This window comes from Lepidothrix coronata, unplaced genomic scaffold, assembly GCF_001604755.1.
Source record: "Lepidothrix coronata isolate B3197 unplaced genomic scaffold, Lepidothrix_coronata-1.0 Scaffold39, whole genome shotgun sequence".
In the NCBI taxonomy this organism is placed as follows: Eukaryota; Metazoa; Chordata; class Aves; order Passeriformes; family Pipridae; genus Lepidothrix; species Lepidothrix coronata.
The window spans coordinates 3,103,318-3,109,317 of record NW_016690219.1 but is presented as its reverse complement, the minus strand read 5'-3'; the positions used below and the strand labels follow the sequence as shown (position 1 = coordinate 3,109,317).

Below are 6,000 nucleotides of genomic sequence, written 5' to 3'. Positions count from 1 at the left end.
ACAGGTTGCTCTAGCTTGGGTCCCCTGTAGAGTCACAGGTCCAGCCAGGAAACCTGCTCCAGCACAGCCTTCCCATAGAGTCACAATGTCTTTTGGGTATCCCTCTGCTCTGATGTGGGTTTCTCCATGGACTGCAGGTGGATCTATACTCCCCCATGGACCCCCATGGGCTGCAGGGGCACAGCTGCCTCACCGTGGTCTGCACTATGGGAATCTCAACTTCTGTGACTGGGAAGGAGGAGCAGCTACTGCCACTACTTCTTCACTGACCTGGGTGTCTGCAGAGCTGTTGCTTTCACACATTTTCACTTCTCTCTTTCCTGGATGCAACTGCTGTTGCACAGTAACTTCTTTCCCCTTCTTAAATACGTTGTCCCAGAGGCACTTCCACCATCTCTGCTGGGCTCAGCCTTGGCCCATGGTGGTTCCTCCTGGAGCCGCCTGGCATTGGCTCTGTCAGACATGGGGGAAGCTTCTGGCATCTTCTCACAGAAGCCACCCCTGTAGGCCCCTGCTACCAAAATGTGAGCAGGCAAACCCAATATAGCTTGTTTCATTTTGAGGGGAAGAGATGGGGAGAGTTTGGATGGGCTTTTTTAGCCTTTGTAACACCCATAAGAGCTGTGTCAAGTGCCCCTCTCTGGCCCCAGCTACAGACAGATGTGATCAGTGTCCCTGTCTGCCCTTAGAAGATGTTGTATTTCTAAATCTAATTAGTTACTGTGAGGTAGAATAATTATAATATTGTCATCTACCAAGCAAGTAGAAATTTGTTTTAAGCACATTTATTCCATGCAAGTAGAAACATTTCTTATATCAGGAATTTAGAATATGGAAAGCCCCAAAAGTAAGTATTTTCACAAGTCCTATATTCTATCAGATGTTTTTGCCTGTCTTCTCAGCTAGGGTGAAAACAATTTGTAGAGACAAGGTCTTGATCTTTTAGGTGCAAGACTGATAGTTTGCTTTCACCATCCAGCCAGGATCAAGCTTAGGGGGAAGCTGACAAGGAGACGTTTCTTCAACATCAAATTGTTGCTAAAAGCAACAGGACAGCTGCAGAGAAAGGCATACAAACCCATTTAGGTCACTAATTAGGAGGGAAGGAAAGGGAAAATGAACCCCAAAAGGTATTGAGTGCTAGAACAAGAACAACAACAAAAGCCATGAGAGACATGGGAAAGCCACAGAAAACCAAGCCTAGAGGGTAACATGTTTTTTTTTCTCAAATCAAAGGCAGCATGATGCAAATGACAAAAGAACAAGGCTCCATGTGAACATTTTCATACTGAACCACCCAAACCTCCTTTGGGGATTTCTGATCCAATGAGTGTCAGAGGTTCCAGTGGAAACATCTGGCATGCAGCAATCCTGATTCATTGTCTTTTTGCAAATGTCCACTTAGAGAAATTCATCAAATCTAAGCACTGCAGAGGATTTCATGGAGGGTGCCTATTCTTTTTACTTGTTATTGTTCCCATACAAAACAGAGAACATCCCACAGCTGTCTGCTCAGGGGCCTTGCCCCCTGGCACAGGAACATTACCCATTATTTGTCCTGTGAGGGGCACAACAAGGCTTTTGCATATGTCATCCCCAGAGATGGTCAGCTTTTGGGACGTTCCTCATGCGGGAATGTGCAGTAACTACAGACTCTGCTCTTCACCTTAACAAACTGGATTGACTCTTCAGATGTAAAAGCTGTAGATTCAGCTCACTGAAAACACTTCTAGGAGTTTTATTTGTCATATATCCTCACAATAACATTGGCAGCTTTTCTAGCTATCAGTAGTCATGTCCTGGTATCGATGACTTCCTTCCTCCCATGCAGTTCTGAGCAGGCCGTGGTCTCCATTCATGTTGACTTTAGCAGCAGCATCTGCATTAGGAAATCAAACAGAGCTTAAATCTGGACACACTGTTATCCTCCTTGTTTTGGTGCTGCCCAGTTCCTTAGAATGATTTTGCCAACAAGTACTACCCCGAACAGGTAATACAGCCTGAGATCTAACAGGTCTAGTCCCAAATATCAATTTACAGAAGGCCCCCAAGTGTTTTGGATGGAAAGCATGGACACAAGGTCACCCAGCCACAGGGCCAGGCAGTAGCAGGCTCTTTTCGCTGTATCCAGTCCAGAGCAGCTGATGTGTACATGGCAGGTGAGCACAGTCCTGATGCCACCTTTATCAGGTAGCAGCTGCATTTTTTTTGGCCCAAGAGAGGACAGCCCTGCCCATGATATCCACTGAAAACAACATGCCATACTGCCTACAGGCAGCTGTGGGACCCTACTCTATTCCCCTCACCTGTCCCACAAATAATGTAGCTTAAGTTGTAAGAGCTTCTTCCACATAGCCCTAGATACTCAGCCTCTTCTAGGTAGCTCCATCATCCAGAGCAGGTCCTAACACTGCAATCCTTACTGATATTTTATCAGTGCCCAGGTCCAGTCTACACTGTTTTGGTACATGTTCACTGATAAATGAAAACTTACGCTGGACCATCCCTGGCCCTGAGGCCAACTGTGGTGGAACAGCCCATAACCCTGATACTAAACACTCTTACCCTCCAAAAGAGAGTGATGGTACTCAGTCTCTGTCCTACAACCAACCTCAAAATGCCTCTGGAAGCATTCAAAGCCAGGATAGACAGGCCTTTGAGCAACTTGGGCTTAACGTAAAATGTGCCATAAGCAGGGGTGTTGGAACAAGATGATCTTTAAGGTCCTTCCAACCTGAACCATTTTTGTATTCTATGATCTTTGGGACAGACTAGGAGTGTGTTAGCTAGACTAAGCCAACAAACTATGCCATGGATCATGCTACCGAAGATCTATTTCCAGTACCTGTGCCCAGGCCCTGGTACTGCTAGTTTACCAGTCTATATGTAACCCTACATACCCAACTTATTTGGGTACAGACCAGGCCTCCATATTCACAAATATCAATAGTGAATTCCTCAGCTCTCCAATTGCCAGGCTGCTCTAGCTCAACCTGCAGCAGCCAAAATGAGCAGTAAAGAAGAAGAGACTGTCTATGCTTCAATTACACATGGGGATGAAAGCCTCTAGCATAGAAAACAGAGCACCAAGATCGTAAAAGCCTCTTTTACATGGACTTTTTGCAAACCTTGTAATATATCCAGGGAAATATACACAGGGAGAAAAGTCACCTGTTGTGACAGCAGCACATAAACCATCCCATAACTTAGCTGAAAATAATATATGGAGCCTACCCCATCCAACCTCCTGCCCAAAGCACAGCCAGCTTTGATATTACATCAGTTTGCTCAGAATTTGTCCAGGCAAGTTTTCCACAGAGAAATATTCCCCAAACCCCTCTCCAGGTGAAGAATTAAGAATTTTATCCTTGTATCTACTCAGCTTTCTATTACTGCAACTGATGTTCATTGCTTTTGGTGTTAGTTTGCTGGTTTTTTCTGTATGTTTCCAAGAAGAGTCTTCTGCAGAGCAGCCCATGCAGTAGTAGAAAACAGCCATAAGGTCCAATCCTGAGCTTTCTCTTCTGGGGACTGAAAAATGCCAGGTCCCTCAGCTTTCTCCCATATACTATGTGCTCCAGCCCCCTCACCAGCGTGGTGGCCCTTCACTGGACTTGCTCTTCACCTGGAGAGGTATCACTTTACTTGGAGTACCTTGAATTGGACACTTTGGTATTCCAGTTATACTGTAACAACGGTCCTGCTCGATTTGGTACCACCTACAAACTCTGCCCCATTATCCAGGTCGTTACTGAAGATTATAAGCAATATTGGTCTCTGACTGCTTTTAGGTGGCTGCCAGCTTGACTTCGATATAGCATGGTGGAGGTTTCTTTTAGTACCCCATTTTCTTGGCTCTTGCAGCAAACAGCCACAATTTAGGCAAGTCTTACTCTTTTCACTGACCACCAGATCCTACGGAGCATCAAAATCTGGTGGATACAGGAGTGGTAGAAAGTCATCTGAGGTACCCATGTTAGAAGATCCAGCTAAACTCTACTGACAACAGCAGGCATTTACCATTTACCCATATGGTAAATCCAAATACTCTTCTCATTTTCCCCATGGTAAGACCTGAGCCATTCTCTTTGAAGGAGTCATATTTTTCTAGCCCTGAAAAAAAAAAATTGGCTCTAGGAACAAATTTTGACCAAGTATTTACTTCAAAGATTTTCTTTTGGTTACAAAGGGGAAATTTTCCTGGTTTTCCCTCCACAGTTTCTAAGCAAAAATGCCTTGTGCATTCCCATAAATGCCAGGGCAAGCAGCCACCAGTGTTTTGAGGGAAGACTACACCAATATGGAAATCAGCTTTGTCTCTCTTTCTGATTTTCTTGGTTTGTCAATATCTTTGTCCTCTACATTGAACTGAAAAATGTAAGAGCAGCAATCAAAACCTCCATGTGACCATCTTCCTTACACACTTCAAAGCGTTTGTGATAAGGAGCTCATTTAGCTGGATGCCAAAATGTCATATTCAAGCATCTTTATTCCCTCACTGACTAGCCCTGAAGATGTCAATAATACATCTGAGAGGTGTCCAAGTGATAGATGAGACTACAGCACCCTCATACATCACAGTCACCACCATGTCATTTGGAGCTCTAGAAGTGACATGGTATTTTCTTCTACCCCCATGTCTCAGGAGTATAAAAACACTGAACATCACTCCTGTTGGCTGTTATGAAGTGCATGTAGGTAATTTAACTTCCAAATGTAAATAATTCCGTAGAGAACTCGTTCAAGTGAGAGTTCCAAGTATATTAATACCTCTTCTGGAGGTGATTCCAGGTCAGAAGTCTTCACCTCCAGGTGCCCATTCTCAGAGCTCAGAGAGGGAATAAAACATGGATAAGAGGTTCTCTTATCCATAAATCATGCAGTTAGCCTGCCAAAAAGGTGCAAGGAAACCAAGCCCAGCAATGTAGTGCAGCAGAATTGGGCTGTGGTCCCCTTCAGCTGGCCAAATTCATTTTTTTTTCTTCAGGTCTTCAAAAGTGGGAAAGTAGACATGGCACTCTTCTTGTACCAGATCTCATGCTCATTCAGGGAAACATTACAGTTGGACTCTATGATCTCAGAGGTCTTTTCCAACCTTAACGATTCCCTGTTCCATGATTTCCTTTCTTCTGCTGCTTGTTTGCTTGCTAAATGCAAATTACAAATGTTGTTTGAGACACCACCCTGGCACCAGTGAGAAAAAAGTGATCCCATGTGTCAGAGGTGTGGGAAGGACACTCACAAATGCCAGCACTGTATCACTAAGTCTGAGGTAAGTACTGCTAAGCAGAGCCAGGCCCCTACCAAGAACCTTTAAAAGCTCAAAAAGCTCAAATCTCACAGTAGAGCAATAAAAACTGCTTTAAGACCTTATAGATAGAGAGCCCACTTAGAGAGGTTGGACCAGAGTTACCCTCAGCTTTCATTAGTCTTGGCTTGCTTCAGTACACTGCCAGAGAGCAAACACGAATCCTGGCTATGGTGAAACTTCCACATGTGAAAGTGTTTAAAGGCATCAGCTGTGCTTTTGGAATATGGTATTTTAAAACTAAAGTTGGGGATTTGGGGGGAGTGAGATCAGCTTACGTTATTCTTTTTATTTCTGGCCCCACTTTCTAGAAGTTGCACGACCCTCCAGCCTTGCTCCTGGATCACTCCACAAATGCAGATTGCTGGAGAGTTTCATTTCACAACCCTTAGTCCAAGCCCTCAGTGGGTAATTCATCTCACCAGCTGCATTTAGTAGGATATGACGCCTTAGTCTATTTTCTTTATTAGCCCAACCTCTCTCAGGGTAAAAACCCAAATCAGGGCAGCAGAGCCATGATGGAGGGTCTTACCAGCTGCAGCTTGCAGAGTTGGCTTTAAAACTGGAGTCGGTCTCAGTGATGCAATGCCCATATCATCAAGCTCACCACAATGAATGGATTTTAGACAGTTTAAGGCTGCTTCCCAGCATGACTATTTCTTTATTACCTCTTCCTGGTAAAAAAAAAGAAA

The 6,000-nt window shown here is 44.3% G+C and overlaps 1 protein-coding gene across 1 annotated transcript in view; it reads right to left on the bottom strand.

The window, feature by feature from the left end:
- Window positions 1-6,000, bottom strand: part of EVA1A (eva-1 homolog A, regulator of programmed cell death) — a 212,817-nt gene that overhangs the window by 105,296 nt on the left and 101,521 nt on the right. The gene's annotated exons all lie outside the window — the stretch shown is intronic.